A 21,549-nucleotide genomic window follows, 5' to 3' on the forward strand; every position below is an offset into this window, starting at 1 on the left:
TTTCAACTATCACTGGAGTCAGAGGACTGGAAAATCGCTAATGTAACCCCCCCCCCCCCCCCCCGTTTAAGAAGAGAGTAAGGCAAAAGGCAGGAAATTACAGGTTGATTAGCCTGATCTCAGTCATTAGTAAAATTTGAGCCCATTGTGAAGGATGAGATTTCTGAATACTTGTAGGTGCATGGTAAAATAGGGCAAGATCAGCATGGTTTCATCAAGGGAAGTCATGCCTGACAAATCTGTTAGAATTCTTTGAGGAAATAATGAGCAGGTTAGACAAAGGTGAGACAATGGATACTATTTACCTGGACTTCCAGAAGGCCTTTGACAAGGTGTGGCACATGAAGCTACCGAGTAAGCTAAGGGCCCAAGGTGTTAGAGGCAAGGTGATGGCATGGATAGAAGCTTGGCTATCTGGCAGAAAGCAGACTGTGGGATAAAAGGGTCCTTCACAGGATGGAAGCCAGTGAGTAGTGGTGTTCCACATGGGTCAGTGTTGGGACCACAACTTTCCACTTTATATATTAACAATCTAAATGAAGGAACTGAGAGCATCTGGTTAAGTTTGCAGACAATACAAAGATAGATACAAAAGGCTACAGGAAGAGTTATACAAGTTAAGAGAGTGGGCAAAGCAGCAGATGGCAGTCAACATGGAAAAGTGTGAGGTTGTGCACTTTGTTAGGAAAAAGAGGGGCCTGGACTATTTTCTAAATGGGGAGAAAATTCAGAAATCTGAAGTGCAAAGAGACTGAAGTCCTAGTCCAGGTTTCTCTTAAGGTGAACTTGTGGGTTGAGTCAGTAGTTAGGAAGGCAAATACAACGTTGGCATTCATCTAGAGAGGACTAGAATATTAAAGCAGGGATGTACTTCCAAAGTTTTATAAGGTTCTGGTCAGACCACATTTACAGTATTGAGAGCAATTTTGGGCCCCATATATCTCAGAAAAGATGGATTGGCCCTGGAATACATCCAGAGGAGGTTCACAAGAATGATCCCAGCAATGAAAGGCTTAATATATATGAGGAACGCTCGAGGATTCTGGGACTGTACTTGATAGAGTTTAGAAGGATGCTGGAAGATCTGATTGAAACTTACAGAATACTGAATGGCCTGGACAGAGTGGATATTGGGAAGATGTTTCCATTGGCAGGAGAAACTGGAGGGCACAGCCTTAGAGTAAAGGGAAGACCCTTTAGAACAGAGGTAAGGAGAAACTTCTTCAGACAGAGTGGTGACTCTAAGGAATTCATTATCACAGAAGGCTGTGGAGCCAGGTCATTGGATAAATTTAAGAACGAGATAGATAAATTCTTCATTATCAAGGGGATTAAAGATTATGGGGAGAAAGCGGGAAAGTGAGGTTGAAAAACTTCTCAGCCCTGATCGAATAGCAGAGCAGACTCAATGGGCGAAATGGCCTAACTTCTGCTCCTTTGTCTTCAGGTCTAATGTTCTCTCTTGTATCACATTTGCTTCTTTTGCAAATTACACTAAACCGGTTTCCACTCACTCTTGATTCTTTTCCAAATAGGATCAGTTTCTCCCTACTTAAATCTATCTAGCCCACTCACAGTTTTGCCGGCCTCCAGATTTCATCAGCCTTCTTGAGAACAGCCCCAATCTCTCCTCAACTCCAGTTTCTCATCCATGAAACCATTTCTGCAAATCTCTTCTACTCTCTCACCAATCTATTCATATCCTTCCTTAAGTGTGACACAGAACTACACACAATTCTCCAGCTGAGGTCCTGCTCTTCTTTTTAGAGCAGTTTAGCTTTACCACCTTGCCTTTTTACTATCTGCCCTCATTAATCAATTCAATGACACTTGCAAGCTTTAATAACTCTTTGTTTCACCTGTCCTGTCATTTTGTAGTGATCTGTGGACATATACACGATTTGCAGAATTGCAGCCCTTATTTAGTGCTCTCTTCCTACCAAAAAGCATCACACCACACTTCTCTGCACTGAAGATCCGTCACGTATCTGCCCACTCCACCAACTTGTCTGTGTCCTACAGGAGCTCTTTACCGACCCCCTCACAGCTTCCAATGTTTCCACATCAAACTCTGAAGTTGTCTACTGCACACATGGAGAAAGTATTCACTTAAAGTCTTAGGAAAGAATTGAAGAATGTCAACTGCAGACAGCTGTTAGGAGGATAAATCCACTAATGGCACTTGGGAATCTTTCAAAGGCCAGTTGATTAAAATTCAGGATTAGCATGTTCTTGTGCAAATGAAGAATAATGATAGCAAGATTCAGGAACCTTTGTTGACAAGAGAAATTGACAAAAAGAGAGAGGCAGTACACTTAAGGTTTCAGGAACTGAAGTCAGACAGAACCCTTGAAAGAATACACAGATATTAGGAGAGAACTCAAAACAAGGAATGAGGACTAAAAAGAGGCCATGAAATGTCTTTGGCAAACAGAATTAAAGGAAAATCCCAAGGGATTTTATAAGGAAAAGAAGAGTAACCAAGGGAAAGGGTGGGTCCACACAAGGACAAAGGAGAGAATTTATGCATGGAATTGGAGGATGTGGATGAGGTCCTTCGATACTTTGTATCAGTCTTCACAAGGAAGGAGGATATAGTAGATGGCAAGACTCAGGAGGGGGATGTTGATATTCTAGAGCATGCCAATCTAAAAAAAGGTGGCGCTGAGTGTTTTAAAAAACAAAGCATTAAAAGGTAGACAAGTCCCCAGGACCCAATGGGATCTATCCCAAACTGTACAGGCAGGCAGGTGAGAAAACTGCTGAGACCTTGTACAAAACCTTTGTGATTTGGAGGTGCCACTGTTGGACTGGGATGGACAAAAGTTAAGCATCACAACACCAGATTATAGTCCAACGGGTTTATTTGGAAGCACTAACTTTAAAGGCACTGCCTCTTCACCTGGTGAAGATGCAGCACCTCAAAAGCTAGTGCTTCCAAATAAACCTGTTGGACTATAACCTAGTGTTGAGAGATTTTTAACAAAATCTTTATATCCTCTTTAGTCACGTGTCACGGAGGAATGGAGAATAGCCAACAGTGTTCCTTTAAGAACAATAGGAATAATCCAGGAGCCTTGTCAGTTGTAGAGAAATCATTGCGGAAAATTCTCAGGGATAGGATTTACTTTCACTTGGAAAATCATAGCCTTGAGATCATTGATTCGTTCGCCAAGCTGATGTGTTTCTGCTAGGTGACATAGTTAGTGCACCTCTGGTGAAGCACTGTCCCACTTGGTATTTATCTTTGTTTTCTGGTACTTCCGGTTCTGTATCTAAATGGTTTGAACATGGGGTCCAGTTCAATGCGTTTATTGATCAAGTTCCAGCTGGAGTGTTAGGCTTCAAGGAATTCTCTCATGACAAAATGTCTAAAGAAAAACATCTCAGCTCAGTGATTAAGTCTCTAAACCTCACCCGCAAGCTGAGCTACAAATCTTTTCAAAAACTCTAAATTATAGACTTAATAGTGATAGGTAGCATGGTTGTGTGGGGAAGGTGGTTTCCCACAAACCTGATTAAGTTTTGGGACGAAGGTTATTGATGAGGACAGGGTGATAGATCTTGTCTGTACAGACTTTAGCAAGGCCTTTGACAAGGTCCTTCATGGCAGGCTGATACAAAAGATAAAGTCACATGGTATCCACAGTGAGCTTGTAATATGGATACAGAACTAGCTTGAAGAAACAGGATTGGACAAATAAATGATTGGGAGACAAATGTAAGTCATCTGGTTGTGCAAAAACTTACCAGAGATTTGGAGAGCTGCAGATAGTAAGGAGGATTGCTAGGGGATACAGCAGGATAGACAGGCTGAAGAAACAACTGATAGAGGTTAATCCAGACAAATGCCAGGGGATGCATTCTAGAAGGTCTAATATAGAGGAGGCCACATCGGATGCAGTAAATAATGTGTGTGGAGGTGCAGGTGAATCTGTGGCGGATATGGAAGGATCCCTTGGGGCCTTGGAGAGAAGTAAGGGGAGAGGTGTGGGCGCAAGTTTTGCATTTCTTGCGGTTGCAGGGGAAGGTGCCGGGAGTGGAGGTTGGGTTGATGGGGGGCGTGGATCTGACGAGGGAGTCACTGAGGGAGTGGTATTTTCAGAACGCTGATAGGGGAGGGGGAAAGAAATAGATCCTGAGTGGTGGGGTCAGTTTGGAGGTGGCGGAAATGACGACGGATGATACGATGTATATGGAGGTTGGTGGGGTGGTAGGTGAGGACCAGTGGGATTCTGTCATGGAGGGGTGGGGCTCAAGGGCGGAGGAGCAGGAAGTGGAGGAGATGCGGTGGACAGCATCGACCACGTCTGGGGGGAAATTGCGGTCTTTGAAGAAAGAGGCCATCTGGGTTGTTCGATATTGGAATTGGCCCTCCTGGGAGCAGATGCGGCGGAGATGAAGGAATTGGGAATATGGGATGGTGTTTTTACAGGGGGCAGGGTGGGAGGAGGTGTAGTCTAGGTAGCTGTGGGAGTCGGTCGGTTTATAGTAAATGTCCGTGTTGAGTTGGTCGCCTGAGATAGAAATGGAGAGGTCTACGAAGGGGAGGGAGGAGTCTGAGACCAAGTAAATTTGAGGTTGGGGTGGAAGGTGTTAGTAAAGTGGACGAACTATTCAACCTCCTCGTGGGAGCACGAGGCAGCACCAATACAGTCAGCGATGTAGCGGAGGCAAAGGTGGTGGGTAGTGCCAGTGTAGCTGCAGAAGATGGACTGTTCCACATATCCTATGAAGGGGCAGGCATAGCTGGGGCCCATGCAGGTGCCATGGCTACTCCTTTGGCTTGGAGGATTGGAAGGAGGATTGGGAGGATTGGATAGAGAAATTGTTCAGAGTGAGGACCAGTTCAGTCAGTCGGAGGGTGTCAGTAGAAGGGTACTGGTTGGTATGGTGGGAAAGGAAGAAGGGGAGGGCTGTGAGTCCTTCGTGATGGGGGATGGAGGTGTATAGGGACTGGATGTCCATGGTGAAGATAAGGCGCTGGGGACTGGGGAAGCAAAAATCATGGAGAAGGTGGAGGGCATGGATGGTGTCCCGAACGTGGGTGGGGAGTTCTTGGACTAAGGGGGACAGGACCATGTCGAGGTATGCAGAGATGAGTTCAGTGGGGCAGGAGCAGGCTGAGACAATGGGTCGGCTAGGGCAGTCAGGTTTGTGGATTTTGGGCAGGAGATAGAAACGGGCGGTGGGGGGTTGTGGGACTATGAGGTTGGAGGCAGTGGATGGGAGATCCCCTGAGGAGAGGAGGTTATGGATGGTCTGGGAGATGATGGTTTGGTGATGTGGGGTGGGGTCATGGTCAAGGGGGCAGTAGGAGGTGGTGTCCGTGAGCTGGTGTTTAGCCTCAGCGGTGTAAAGGTCGGTGCGCCAAACTACCACCGCGCCTCCCTTGTCTGCCGGTTTGATAGTGAGGTTGGGGTTGGAACGGAGGGAGTGGAGGGTTGCACGTTCCGAGGGTTAGAGGTTGGAGTGGGTGAGAGGGGTGGAGGTTAACGCAGTTAATGTCGCGGCGGCAGTTGGCTATGAAGAGATCGAGGGCGGGAAAGAGGCCAGCACGGGGTGTCCAGGTGGATGGGGTGTGTTGGAGGTGGGAAAAGGGGTCGTCAGAGGGTGGGCGAGAATCCTGGTTGAAGAAGTAGGCGCGGAGGCGAAGGCAGCGGAAGAAATGCTCGATGTCTCGCCGCGTGTTGAACTCGTTAATCCAACAGCATAGGGGAATGAAGGTGAGGCCTCTGCCGAGAGTATAAAAATTGGCAAGTCATGTTGAAGCTGTATAGAACTTTACTTTGGCCAATTTGGAATGTTGTGTATAGCTCTGGTCATCAGAGGATTTAGAGGCTTTGGAGAGGATATAGAAACAGTTTACCAGGAGTTTGCCTGGTTTGTAGGGCATTATCTATGGGAAGAGATGAAAAAATGGTATGTTTTCACTCGAATGTTGAAGGAGGAGGGGCAACCTGATAGGAGTTTACAAAATTGTAAAAGGCATGGAAAGTCAGTTACTGTGGACAATTGAAAAGGTAAAAAGGGGGTAAGCTTACAGATGAGAGAGGATCTCTTTTCCCCCCACAGAGGGTGATAAGCGACTGAAATGCGCTGCTGGAGTGGTGGATATAATGAACAGCAATATTTTAGAGGCCTCGTTACAGATGTGACCAGGCAGGGAATACAGTAATAGCGATCACATAGAGGCAAAAGATTTTTAGTTTAAGAAAGTATTGTGTATCAGCACCATAGTCTCGACTCATGTATCAGCAGAGTCTTGGTGGTGGTGATGGCGGGGGTGGGGGGTTCTGTTCCTATGCTGTTTCATTCTTTGTTAACTATGCATTTGCAAACAATAAAAAAAACAGATTTATGAAAGAGAAAGTTTTTGACAAATTCATTCCAGTTACTTGTAATGTAATGTGTAGGGTGGATGAAGGCGAACCAACAGACTGCGTATGACAAGCCCCAAACAAAAACCAGCTCCTGTCAACTAATTAACGTGGTACGCATGTGAAATACTTGCTTAACTAATGAAGGAAGGGAAGCCCCTCTTGGCAAGTAGATTTTTTAAAAAATCAACCTGTTGAGGCATATTGTGACATGACTGGGGCAGGGCTGACTTGAAGCAATGCTTCCTGGCCCAAGGTATACCACTGTTTCACGAGAGCTCTCTATTCGATAGGCAATATTAATATAAACAACCACAATGCCAGAGAGAGCCAGCGGTCTGGCAGCATACCAGATTTAATGTTTTGAGTCAAAACTAAGTGGTCTACCAGATCGAAAACATTAACTCTACTGTTCTCCCCATAGAAGCTATCAGACCAGCTGAGTTTCTCCAACATTATGTTTCTTTCAGATTTCCAGAATCAACTGTAGCTTGCTTTTAATGTTAAAAGGAATTTGTCAAAGATGGCGAAATGCTCCTTTTACTATTTATTCTTGAGACATCTAGTCTACAAACAATGGCTGGAGCAAAGGCAGTATCAACTCAAGAATGTATGTATTATACAAATATTGCATAGACATTTAAAACACAACTCGGTAAAAACAAGGACTGCAGATGCTGGAAACCAGATTCTAGATTAGAGTGGTGCTGGAAAAGCACAGCAGTTCAAGCAGCATCCAAGGTTCCTGCTCCTCGAATGCTGCCTGAACTGCTGTGCTTTTCCAGCATCACTCTAACCTAGAATTTAAAACACAACACAGATCCTTGGGTTCAGTGGTCTATGCTTGTGTTTACACCACACCGCTTTCCCTAGAGTTCTCCTTAATTCCTGGTTAGATCTATTAGTCACCCAATTATATTTACAGCCAGCAGTTTTGAACTCTCACACAAGGGGGATAGCTTCTCTACATCTCACCCTATCAAATTAAAAACATTGAAGAAATTCAAATAGAATACACAAATTATTCTATTATTCTGCAGGTTAAAGGTTGGCCTTCTGGGTTTGCATGGTTAGGAAATTTAAATTTACATCTTTCCTTTCTGCAATAGAAAAACACAGTCAAAGAAAAACACACCTCTGTGCAGAAGTCCAAAAAAGAAAATATATATTCAATATGTTTGCTACACAAAGGCTCTTGTAAAGATACAATTTATCTTTGAACTGAACTTGTGGGAGCCTACAAGGTAAAACAGCTATATGTTACAGGTGGAAAATTGGGCCATTCGGTCCATCAAGCCATATAACATAGTAAAGATTGGTTATGCATCCATTGAGGCTTATAGCTTGAGACAACGAGAGCCAATGTCCATTAACAGACCACATGGATGTCAAGGTTATAAACATCAATAATACAGCAATTTATGATCCCAGGTGTGATCAAAATGTACAAACTTTTATTTTTCAACATTTTATCCATTATGACAACATTTATTCAAAATTAACAAAGTTAGATATACCTTTTCTGGACATCCATATCTTGTCAAGTATCCCTAACAACTCCTAAGTAATCATTTCAATCAAAGGTGATTGTACCTTTAGTCTTTTTTGTTGAAAGAGGTATTTGTTAAATTAAGTACTCTTAAACTCTGGCAGCAGCAAATCGATTTACAACAGCTGCATTCATGATTTTGCTGTTGTTTGCATAATTAATGTCTGAACAGCTTCAAACATTAGGGTTAAAAGAAAACTCAAAATAGTTTGAAAACAAATCACAATTGCAAGTGCTGCATCAATTTAAAATACCAGAAGTAGTTTCAACTTTCATAAATGACTAATTATATCAAAGTTCCCCAATTCTCCTCAGCGATCAAGATCACACAGTTAGGTTGGGTGAGCAGTTCGCTTATGTTGAATTAATGGCAACATGCACCTTAACGCAGATTTCATTTTTTTTTAAAGTCTATTTAGGAGGAAATTCTATTTAATCAACTTAAATTTGAAGAAGTTATATAACTTGCTTAATGATAACTCAAAGCACCAATTATCTTTTATTTTTTAAATAAATCTAATTTAATTTCACCATAAAATTATTCACACAAATGATCAGTGTGGGAGTCTGGCATGGCGATTCAGTTAGTCCTTGGATTCACATAATACTTCTCTTCCTTTGGCCCACAAGGAAGCTCCTGAACCAAACAGAACCAAGCTGTAAGATGTTGTTGATTAAATTGGAAAAGGACAGCACTGCCCTACAGAATTCTATCACTTAATACACGAGAGGGAGACATTAATTTCATGCTAGCATATCTCATCAAAAGAAAACTGCACTGCAATTGCTTGACTTATATATTTGCCATCTTGAGGAGAAACCTGATCTTTGGCAAGTGTGCTGCAAAAAGAAAAGAAGAAAATATACTGGCTCATCCTGGCAAGATCAATTTTGTTGATTTTTGCCTTCTCAAAACAATAGCAACTCATTGAACCCTACTTGGAATAGTGGTAATTGGAAGGCAGCAGCGGCAGGGAGACATCACAGGAACAAATAGCATAATTGTGTTCACTTATTGGCTGCTAATAGATATGAATTCTTTACAAGTCGCATCCTGAACAATAAGTCTTCGGAAAAATGTTGAAGTGTACAATCTTCAAGTGAGTGTGGGAAAAAAAATTCCAATTGTTAGAAGTATGAAGCTTCATTAATAATTGCTTCATTCCATGCAATCAGGTAGTGTATCCTGGTTTAATCTGTAAACCAGATACACTGGTGAGATTCTGGGTCTGAGTTTACAAGTCAGCATCTGGCCAGATTGGGATTGCTCCCATTTGCCTTTAAGAAAGCTGGTTCAATAACAGGAAAAACTACAACGAATTTACTTTTAGGATGGAACGTGCACCAAGACATTGGAGGTCAGAGGTCAGTAGAAGTCACCAGCAAATTCAAAATATCCCATCACTGACTCAAGTTTTATTCTCATTCAACATCAAATCAGAGATTATCTGGATGGGTACCAAATTATTTTTTTAGAATTCCAACTTGACTTGTGGCAATAAAATGGCTTTAAGAGATTTATTGTGCCTTCCTTTTTTCATGAAGCGAGGTTGAGACAGAGGAGCTGTGCAGTCTGTTCCAAGCCAATAAACAGCTTGTGATGCCTTGGTGTTTTTTGTAAGAAGTTTAAACAATAGAAGCAGCATGATTAGGTGGACTCAAGCTCCCACAGAACCAGGATCTTGGTCTAACTTTCAACAGCCGTTGGGATTTGGAAACTGCTATACCTCTCACCCTGCTACAGTAAAATTCTGAGCTGTTTGTCTGAGCTTGTCTTGATGTTCTTTCCTCCTGGACTGGAGAATTCCATATGAGACATTAGAACATAGAACATTACAGGCACTTCAGCCCTCGATGTTGCGCCGACCTGTCATACCAATCTGAAGCCCATCTAACCTACACTATTCCACGTACGTCCATATGCTTGTCCAATGACGACTTAAATGTACTTAAAGTTGGCAAATCTACTGCCGTTGCAGGCAAAGCATTCCATACCCTTACTATTCTCTGAGTAAAGAAACTACCTCTGACATCTGTCCTATATCTATCACCCCTCAATTTAAAGCTATGCCCCCTCGTGCTTGCCATCACCATTCTTGGAAAAAGGCTCTCCCTGTCCACCCTATCTAACCCTCTGATTATCTTATATGTCTCTATTAAGTCACCTCTCAACCTTCTTCTCTCTAACGAAAACAGCCTCAAGTCCCTCAGTCTTTCCTCATAAGACCTTCCCTCCATACCAGGCAACATCCTAGTAAATCTCCTCTGCACCCTTTCCAAAGCTTCCACATCCTTCTTATAATGTTTTGAGTCAAAACTAAGTGGTCTACTAGATCAAAAACATTAACTCTACTGTTCTCCCCATAGAACTGTACACAATACTGCAAGTGCAGCCAAACCAGAGTTTTGTACAGTTGTAGAATAACCTCATGGTTCTGGAACTCAATCCTCTATTAATAAAAGCTAAAACACTGTATGCCTTCTTAACAACCCTGTCAATCTGGGTGGCAACTTTCAAGGATCTGTGTTCCTGGACACTGAGATCTCTCTGCTCATCTACACTACCAAGAATCTTACCATTTGCCCAGTACTTTGCATTCCGATTACTCCGACCAAAGTGAATCACCTCACACTTATCCACATTAAACTCCATTTGCCACCTCTCAGTGCAGCTCTGCAGCTTACTTATGTCTTTGTAGCCTACAACATCCTTCATCACTAACCACAACTCCACTGACCTTAGTGTCGTCTGCAAATTTACTAACCAACCCTTCTACGCCCTCATCCAGGTCGTTTATAAAAATGACGAACTGCAGTGGACCCAACACCAACCCTTGCGGTACACCACTGGTAACTGGACTCCAGGATGAACATTTCCAATCAACCACCACCCTCTGTCATCTTTCAGCAAGCCAATTACTGATCCAAACTGCTACATCTCCCACAAGCCCATTTCTCCGCATTTTGTACAATAGCCTACTGTGGGGAACCTTATCGAACGCCTTGCTGAAATCCATATACACTACAACCACCAGTTTACTCTCATCTGTTTGGTCACCTTCTCAAAAGAAGTCAATAAAGTTTGTGAGGCACGACCTACCCTTCACAAAACTGTGCTGACTATCCCTAATCAAATTATTCTTTTCTCGGTGATTATAAATCCTATCTCTTATAACCTTTTCCAACACTTTACCAACAACTGAAGTAAGGCTCACTGGTCTATAATTACCAGGGTTGTCTCTACTCCCCTTCTTGAACAGGGGAACCATATTTGCTACCCTCCAGTATTCTGGCACTATTCCTGTAGACAATGACGAAAGATCAATGCCAAAAGCTCGGCAATCTCCTCCCTGGCTTCCCAGAGGACAAATGCCATCCGGCCCAGGGGATTTATCTATTTTCACACTCTGCAGGATTTCTAATACCTCTTCCTTGTGAACCTCAATCACGCCTAGTCTAATAGCCTGTATCTCAGTAATCTCCTCGACAACATTGTCATTTTCTAGAATGAATACTGTTGAAAAATATTCATTTAGTGCTTCCCCTACCTCCTCTGACTCCACACAGAACTTCCCACTACTATCTTTGATTGGCCCTAATCTTACTCTTGTCATTCTTTTATTCATTAAATACCTATAGAAAGCCTTAGGGTTTACCCTGATCCTATCTGCCAACAGCTTCCCATGTCTTCTACTGGCTCTTCTGAGCTCTCTCTTTAGGTCTTTCCTAGCTACTTTGTAACCCTCAAGCGCCCTAACTCAGCCTTCACATCTCATCCTAACATAAGCCTTCCTCTTCCTCTTGACCAGAGATTTCACTTCCTCCGTAAACCACGGCTCCCGCGCTCCACAGCTCCCTCCCTACCTGACAGGTACATACTTATCTAGGACACACAGTAGCTTTTTCTTGAATAAGCTCCATATTTCTAATATGTCTATCCCCTGCAGTTTCCTTCCCCATCCTATGCATCCTAAATCTTGCCTAATCGCTTCATAATTGCTTTTCTCCCAGCTGTAACTCTTGCCCAGTGGTATACATCTATCCCTTTCTATCACTAAAGTAAACATAACAGAATTGTGATCGCTATCATGAAAGCAAATCTATTTTACTGAATTTGCCTTTGCCAAGGGTGTGTTTATAGGATGCTACTATTTTGAAACATTTGCTGTTCAGTAGTTAAACGATCTGTTATTCTGTTAAACTTTCCAGTAGAATTAAAGTTAGACCAATTCTTCTTCCTAGTGCTTGCATTCTTACTCTACAGTTAAAATAAAAGTATATTTTGCTTGAAACCTGATTGTTTGACCATCTGAGTTGCATCTGGAACACAACACCTTACAGTTGACTTTAAAACTAAGAAAAATGTGGAGGTCTGGGCTATCTGATTATATTTCAAAGGGGCGTGGTCTAGTCTATAACAGTACTTAAAGTAAATTGGATGTCCCAAAGATGCAAAAAGTGTTAAATGAAGCGAATTATTTCCTTAACTGGTTAATTTGTGCACAACTGCACAAAAATTTAGGAACTGCCACAATTTAATCACTGTGTTTAAGATTCTTGGGCAAACAGACCACACACATCAATTTTGGCAAGGAAATATTTAAACTACATGGATTCTTCAAAGGGTTGCACTGTCAATTCAAATAGAATTTGTTGCAGTTTTATGAATGTACATTCCATCACCCAACAGATAATGGAAGCTTTGGAGACTGGCACTGCTGGGAGTTGTGTTATCTACTTGAAATTGATAATTTTACTAACTTTGTGGAAGAAATTATTGATGTTTTTATGAAAAAATAAAGTTCAATTCTCAGGCGATATTGTGCAGTTTAGGGGATGACAGAAAAAGTGTCTGAAGAACACCTCAACAGACTGAAAGCTTATGGTTGAACTAACAAATACAATATAAAACACACAAAATTCCTTTCTTAGGATCTTTCTTATTATTTTAATACAAATCCCACTTCAGGAATGCAGTGCTTTTAAAATCAAAGTCATAATCATAACCCACATATTTTGAATAATAATCACTGCCTCTGATAAGATTCATTAAGGAGTAGATGTACAGCTCATGCCATTGTGATTACGATTCATAAATTACTCAAGTTCAATAGCTGAATGGAAAAAAGATCTTTTCAGGTTTCAACTCTTCTCAGGAACTAATAAACATCATTCTTTTGATTTAGCATAGTTATCTCAAAGGTACTTGAAATAGAAACATTTCACTCAAAAATATTCAGAACTTGCTCCAACTATAGATTCTATGTAGCGTCACACAAAAACCATGAATAAAATAATAGAATCAAAAGTAAATCCATCACTAAGAAGGAACAGCTGGCAAGAGTGGGCTCCCAGGTGCAATAGGATGAGGCCCTACCAATATCTTGTAATCTATTTTTGTCCTATTATCTGTTCATTAATCTCTTTTGTAGTTCAATCCTTACTCATCCCGAATATGAAACCAGCAATTTTATTCACTTAAAACCACTACGTCTGTTATTTTCCCATCCTAAGTACACCACCAATGCACTGACTGGCTCATTTTCAAATGGCACAATTTTCCATTGGACATTTAACCCTCTCTTTGGGTCCTTTCAACAAGACCAATGATCAGCCCCTGAGATGCACTTGACAGATTTGGGAGAAAAATGTTACAACAGCAGAACAGTTATGGAGTAAGAAATGCAATTAAAAACATGCCATTAGCATTATTCCATTTTAAACCTTTAATGTTCTTAGTGTAGTATCAACTCTAAAATCAATTCTGCCACTACCTCAGTGCAAACCCACACAGCCATCTCTTAATTGTATAGAAATGCTGCAATGTTACTTCAACTTGCTGAGGAATCGCAGTGGAGTCAACCATAATACTGGCTAACAGCTGCTGCCTCTGTTTAATTCTGCTTCAACAGTAGCAACACTACCGAGTGACAGCCTGTCATTTCAGATTCCTCAATAAAAATTGTTTCAGATTCACATGTTTAAAAAAATTAAGTGTGCACTGCACAAGAACTTTAATACCAATTTTTTTAAAAATGCAGTATGCACACTTAATACATGAATCCACTTAATTGCATTCAACCACGTACAAGACAGGTACAGTATAGATTGCATATAAAAACAGGCTACTTACCTACTATAATTCAGAGTAGGTTTAGCCAACCATACCCTGGCAATGTAGTGTCAAACAGTACATCACAGACAGATGGAGAGAGGGGGGTAAACAATCGAAGATGAAACAATCTTGCAAAATAACTCATAGTAGTATTTCAATGCCTGCCAATAATGCATCATATTGGTATTATCTGCAGCCCCATGCTGGAAAGCATGGATTTAGAATCTTATAAATAGGACAACAACAACCATTTCTAGGGCCAGAGACACCAACTGCATCAATATCACAGCAGTCCTGAATGTTGCACTTGCGATCTGTGTTGAGAATTCTGATTTAAGCTTTTCCATGACACATGCTTCATGCTATAAACAGAGTGTTACCTTTAAGCTCCTAGGTACTTGACAGGATTCCTTCACTTGCACTTCAATCTCTGGAAATTCTGCTGAAACCCAAACAGGCCAATCAGGTTCAATAAATGAACTCAAAATATCTTCCTGCACTAGCAGGCTGAAATGGTGCGGTTGTACTACTTTTGGAAGGGGGAAAACAATGGTGGGAACAAGATTCTCTCTCTAAAGTCAATCGAGTCTTAGCAACGGTTTATTTACAAACCAGCAAGCACTATTAAGGAAAACAACATTAGAAAGAAAATGTACAGCTTTTAAAAATATATAGCTCACACAAACAATATTCTGATTAGGGAGACCCTATGATGAGATGAGATGGTCTGTATAGTTGGAAGGAAGCTGAGACAGCCGGGCTCTGCAGCATGACTGCAGTCTGAAGTACCATGTAGATTCCTGTCTTGACAGTTATTGCACAGTATTCATTATTTTGAAACATTCAATTCAAGATCAATATGTAGCCCCATGTCAAACAGTTGATGACAATATTGTTACAATGTCAGAAATATATTTCGAACAAAATAAAGCAGGACAGACACCTCACAGTCAAATGGGCATTTGTCCCTGGAAAGCTACAGGCAGAGATGACATGCAAAACTGGATGGGGTCAGGCCTGCTAATATTCTTATTGTTCTTACTAGTTAAAAAAAATTCCCAGCATTAACACAGGTGTGGATATTTTGCAGTGTACATCTGCAGAAAGATGTCTCACAATACATACACTGAAGCGAACATTAGTGGAAAAACTGGAATTGAAAGTGAAGGGCACAGTCATAAGAGGGCTGTGGGATAAAAGTTCAACTTAACTCAAGGCAGAGTTGCAGTTATACAGTATTCTTCACAACTCGTGGATGTCTCAAAGTACCTCAGTCTGACTGAGCCAGTGACTTACGAGAAACTTATCACCTTGTTAGGAACTTGTCTCTTGACAGGTTGCATTAACAGTATGTAATCCCATTAAAATGAAAATTACCATTTGAAATTTGCTTGAAGTTGCTTCAACAAGCATTTACTTTTCCTCTAGCTGTCACTCACTAACAGAAAGCCACATTTCAACAATTCACAGTAAGCATCCCAGTGAATGAGCAGAAAGTACATTCCAAACAACCACTGGAATGTCAGCAATGTGCAGTGGTTATGGTGAATGAATCAACACTAGGAACTAACAAATACAACCAGCTTGTTCACAGTCATGAACCTGTTCCTGGTCCATGCACACAAACTACATTTTAAACACTTCAGGTGTTAGATTACATCTGCTCTGCATCTCCAGTTTTCCTATTAGGACCAATTAGTGCAACTTTTACTCAAGTGCTCAAAACTGTAATTGAAAAGCCTTTCAAAAATGGCAGCACAATCTCAAATTAAAAACTGTACTAAATACAGTTGTTCTGGTCTGTGCAAAATAAAGTGTCAAAAAGTACTTGCACATTGGATATATGAACATTGTAATCAACATATTGAATAACCACCACCTTCTCACATATCTCCACCCCCAAAAACACAGATACACGAAAGTACTGAACTGGATGCTTGCTCTGTGTCTGTGTGCTTGTGCGCGCGCGCGAGGGTGTGCGTCAGAGAGGGGGTGTGTTGGGGAAACGGAGGCAAAGAAAAGAAAGAGGGAGAGGAGTAAAAGATGATTCGGAATTCTGGACAATTGAATTAAGTGGGCTAAATGGCTTTCTACAAAGATTGAGTACTGTAATCTGACTTTATTAATTACTTCCTATATTTGCAGACTAAACCTTTAATGATTTCTATTAGCATACAATAAACTTAGTCTCCAGCAAAGTCAAAACTAGGTGAGTAAGCTTAGCATTTTGGGTTAAATAGCAGCTGTAAAAATAAATCAAGCGATTCTGTGTTGCAAACCCAAAATTTGAATTTTCAGCTTAAAATGACTCATACAACTGGGGCTCTTGCAACATGCTTCACAATTTAATGAAAAACTAAATTTTGTGGTTTAATGACAAATTGTCTTCACACTGACAGAAATGGCTCCAGGAATAAGGTCAGAATTGTATAAAATTTAGACTGAATCCTGACACCACTTGACTTTTAAGAAACAGTTCGAGCTCAATAGGTCCAGTCACATTTTGATAGACTCAACTACATCACATTCAGCAACTACAATGTTCTGGTACCAATTAAATAATCATAGCCAGACTCAGTCTTCACTGCAGCTTATTCAATAAGGTCTTGTATGGAACATTTCCATTCTTAATCCAAAATGTTCTCTTTTTTTAAATTTGTCAACTGGCATGTGAATGGTTCATTGCTTACAGAACATAGCTGTAGATATTAACCTAAAATTTGCTGGGTCAGTTGAAAAGAAAAAAGTATATATGAAGTCTCCTCTATTGAAAAGTTAATGATTAGATGATGACCTCATGATTAGAGAGATCACTGATTTTCATGTGTGTGTGTGTTGGAAAGAATGTGTGCTTGGGTTGTGTGTTGTAATGGTCTAACTGCCATAGTAACTGAAAGGCTGGAGTTATGTTTAACAACAGACACTGCTTCACCGATTACATTACACATCTGATTCAGTCTGTTTATCACTCAAATATAAAAGTTATCCCAAGTATCACACAGTTGATCAGATAACAGAGGTGGCAAAAATGTGGAAAAGTTAAAGGCAGAGGTCAAAGTTGACTGAAATCATGAGATAAATCTCTCTTCAGGAAAAACAAGCAAGCTTGTTCATATGAGATTGTAAACATTAGACTATGACCTGGTCATGTATTATGTTTTTGTACTGTACTTGGCTTTAAGAACATTGTGCATATTCCTTTCTTTGAGCTGCTTTGGATTACTGATATCTACAGCAAACTCAACAGACCAGCAAACTCAACAGACCAGCAAAGGTGGGACTAAAAACCTAAACAGCCTTTGTCAAGTTTCAAAAATCATACAAGAGCTAGTTGACTAACTGGAAGCACATTCAGTATCTGGAACACACCAACTCAAATCGGTGCTTAAAAATGTAAGGAAATTCAGAATCCCAACAAGTGCTTGGCTGCCAGTTTGTATTTATCAGTGACCATCAAGTAGTTTTTCCCCTCAATTTTAATTCAGTCCTGATGAGAAACATTGTAATTAATTTTATACTGATCATAGATCTGCCAGCTTGTCAAAATATATAGCTAATGTCAGAAGACAGAAGTAGGTTACACTGGCATTAAGTATAAAGAGCTTCACTGACTCAAATTGGAAATGCATTTTTTTTTTTAAAAATGCAAGTACACAAAGTAAAATGTTTTGGGACGTCCTGAGGTTATGAAATGGCACTATTTAAATTCAAGATGGGATTAAGTATGGATTAAATTATTTCCTTCAATAGATTTACAAAATTAGCCAATTACCTCAGCTACTTTTGAAAAAGATTTTCACGAGTAGTGAACAATACAAGCACAGCAGAATTTGTTTTCCACCCCAATTACCCTTAGGATGATGATTAGCAGTCTTCTTGAATTACTGTAGCCCATGCAACACAGGGACACCCAGAGTGCTGTCAGGGAGGCATTTTGATCCAACAATGCAGGAACAGCATTATCATTCCAAGTCAAGTTGGTGTGGGGCTTGAGGGCAAGCCTTGCAGTTGGTGTTCCCAAACATCTGCTGTTCTTTTGGTGGCAGAGATTATAGGTTTGTAAGGTACTGCTGAAGGCACGTTTAGGAGTGCCACAGAAAATCATGTAGATAGTATACACTCCTGACACTGTGTGCCAGTGATGAAGGGAGGAATATGTTTAAGGTGATGGAAACTGTGCCAATCTAGCAGGTGTTGGGTTTGTTGGAACAAGTCTATTAAGTGAAAATTACTCGATCATAAATCTGAATAATGTCTTACAACTATTGGGCAGGCATTGAGAAGTCAAATTACAAGTTAATATGTATGACTTCAAGTGGAGAGCTGTTCCCAATTCCAACTGAGTTGAATTTTGCCAGGCTACTTGATGCTGTACACTGCCACTCCAGAGGTCATGTGTATTGTTGATATTTAGAACAAGGCTATACTGATGTCAGAAACCAAGTGGACCTAGCAACATCCAATGATTATCAATGAACAGGTTAGTGCTTCACAATAGAAAACTCAATGACACTTTCTATCACTATCCTGATGAGCGGGTATACTCCTAGGGTACAATTGGCATTTTTGTGGTCATGCACACCTGGGCAACTTCTCACATCGTTGAATAGATGCTAGTGTTGTAGCTATACCAGAATGGATTGATTAGGAAATCAGGTCTTTCTGGAGCACAAGTCTTCAGCCTTACAGGTGGGATGTTGTCAGGCTTTATATCTTCAGTAACTAGCTGAGAGCGCCAGATTCAGAGTTATATGAGTAAAACTGTCTGAAGACTGCCATCTGTGTTAGAGGTGGCCAAATTAGATCATCCATTCAATGCCTCTATCCAAAGATGGTTGCAAATGTTTCAGCCTTATTTGTGTTAACATGCTGGGCTCCCCTATCAGTGACAGTGTGAATATCTTCCCAGCGAATCTAGCAAACCTAAATATAACCTTTATTCAGCAATTGTTGTTGGTAGCCATTTAAAAAAAACACATAATGCAACTAATAAAAAACGAGTGACAGATGTGTGCAATTCATTGACTAAATACCAGATAGTTTAAGACAAGTGAACCGTGGCAAATGGAATTCAATATCGAGAAGGGTGACAATGTCCATTTTGGGTGTATGGAAGTCAGATGAGTATTTGCTAAATGAAGGCAAATGAGGAACTGTGAAGGCGCTTACAAACCTTGGGACGCAGAAATCATTAGAAGCCTCTGGACAAGTACACAGCAATTAAAATTAATAAAATTATGAAAAGTAATAGAACCTTTGCATTTACAGTAATTTAAGCCACTAATTAGACTCTATTTAGACAACTGCATTCTGTAATCTGCTACACATCTTAAAGTACTAACCTCAGGAGAGATGCTGTGGAGATATGGGGTAAAACTGGTTAAATTAACTAAACCGGTTTGAAATCTCTTAGGGCAAGGTGAAGTAGTAATCAATTTTTCTTTGTTTACTCGGATGTGGGCCCTACTGGCTAGGCCAGGATTTATTGCCCGCCCTTAACTGGGCTTGAAAATTCTTAGGACGATTCAAGGATATGGAGAGAAACAAATATTTCTTCTCTTTCAAGGGGGTTGGAGGGGGCAGGGGCGCCCAGGACAAAGAGGCAGAATCATAACATTTGAACTTGGCCACTTGGGCAGCAGGGTGGCTAGGTGGATAGCACTGCTGCCTCACAGCACCAGGGATCCAGGTTTGACTCCAGCCCAGGGTGACTGTGTATGTGGAGATGGCACATTCTTGTTGTGTCTGCACAGGCTTCCTCCAGTTTCCTCCCACAGTCCAAAAGATGTGCAGGTTAGGTGAATTGGCCATGCTAAGTTGTACTGTAATGTCCAGGGATGTGTAGCCTTGGATCTACATGGGATGTGTAGTCTGGGGTCTGGATGGAATGCTCTTTGGAGGGTCGGTGCAGACTCAACGGGCTGATTGACCTCTTTCTGCACTGAGTTGAGATTATATCAGGAGCAAACAAAACACTTGACTTTTCGAACTTGTTTCTTCAAAATGCTATTGCCAATTGAAAAAAGAATTCTAATTAACCAAGTTATGTTGATTGTCCAACAAAAAAATCTAAGAGTTATGAAATAAAGAATAGGACCACAGAGTTAAGCACAGATTGGCTAAACAGTGGGGCCATGGCTAAAATCTCAAAAAAGGCTCAATAGCCTACATGTGTTCCAACACAGTAAAATATTCCTTGGCTATGTAGCCTGAAAGTTTCAACTAAAAAAAAGTTAACAAATCATTGTGAGCAGAAAACCTTCAGTCATGTGGTTTAACATGCAAGTACTCATCTCTGCAATTCACTGCAAGTAACAAGATAATGCAATTCAAATAAATTGATCTAGCGATTACAAAACAACTGATTCAGCATTTTAATGCAGTTCAGTTGAGGTCTGGATTCAGATCGCCTACAATTTAAAGTCTGCATAGTGTAAAAGTGTTGAACTAATAGCCTTAAAAAGGCAGCATTACACAACACAAATAAGCCAAAATAAACATCATAAACAAAAGATATCTAGGATACCTTACAGCAGCTAGTGGAGTTAACAAACCAGTTGGCTTAAGAGGGAGAGGGATTGACTACCTCTGGGAAGTATTCCATTACACTCCTGACATTTAACCTGCAGATGGTGGACAGGCTTTGGGGAATCGGGAGTGTTACTCACTGCAATATTCCTAGCCTCTAACTTGCTCTTCAGCCACTGTGATTAGGCGGTAATACCGGTTGTTTCTAGTCAATGATAACCATAAGGATGTTAATTGTCAGGGATTCAATGATGGTAATACCATTGCAGGTCAGTCTCAGTATGAAAGTTGACATTGAAGTCTAGGGGGCAGGTAAGATATCTTTATTTAGAGCAAGGTTGACCTTCAGAACTCACTACACCAAGTGATTATGCATGCTCAGTCTTTTGGAGTATGAAGAAGGCCAAGATAGATCTTTGGACTCTAAAGAAATCAAGCAGAAAGGTGCAACTAAGATCAAAGATCAGGTAACGTTCTACTGAACTGTATGTAGGCTTGAGTTTAATAGCTAATCCTGTTCCTTTATTCTGTAAAAGTCTTCATTTATTTTAGAATTGTCTATTATAGCAGCATTATTGCACTAGTGCATATTAGCAAATCAGGTATTCATCAAACAACTTAAAGATTTGAGGCCAGAAATCTGACAAGGCACATTTCATTGAAAATGGTGAAGTGAGCAACTGCAACTGTGGCATCAGTGTTGACCTGTATTTTGTGGGTCTATAAAAAGTAAAAGCAGATTCACACACGCACTTGTCTATCTGACTTTGTAGACATTTACAATCGTATTTGCCATCATTAAGAAACCACATGGCACAGAGTTTTCTATGCAGGATACGAGACCAAAAAGGGGATTGGGTTGTCATGCTTCACTGGGGTAGCACATGGAAATCAAACCCCACTATTCCCTCAAGTCATCATAAAAAGTTAAAAAAAAAATCAAGTACTTAAAGTTAGATAGACATAGATTAACACGG

At 40.7% G+C, this 21,549-nt stretch overlaps 1 protein-coding gene across 5 annotated transcripts in view; it reads right to left on the minus strand.

The window, feature by feature from the left end:
• cdk14 (cyclin dependent kinase 14) overlaps nucleotides 1-21,549 on the minus strand; it is a 672,936-nt gene that overhangs the window by 504,584 nt on the left and 146,803 nt on the right. Inside the window, exon 1 of one of the 5 annotated variants that reach the window (XM_072575803.1) lies at nucleotides 14,425-14,558. The exons of 3 other annotated variants lie outside the window; for them this stretch is intronic. The gene's annotated coding sequence lies outside the window, so the exon portion shown is untranslated. Of the gene's footprint in view, nucleotides 1-14,062; nucleotides 14,319-14,424; nucleotides 14,559-21,549 lie in introns of those variants that run through there. One more of the 5 variants, XM_072575801.1, reaches the window with a different exon arrangement.

Source organism: Chiloscyllium punctatum, chromosome 8 (assembly GCF_047496795.1).
Source record: "Chiloscyllium punctatum isolate Juve2018m chromosome 8, sChiPun1.3, whole genome shotgun sequence".
NCBI lineage: Eukaryota > Metazoa > Chordata > Chondrichthyes > Orectolobiformes > Hemiscylliidae > Chiloscyllium > Chiloscyllium punctatum.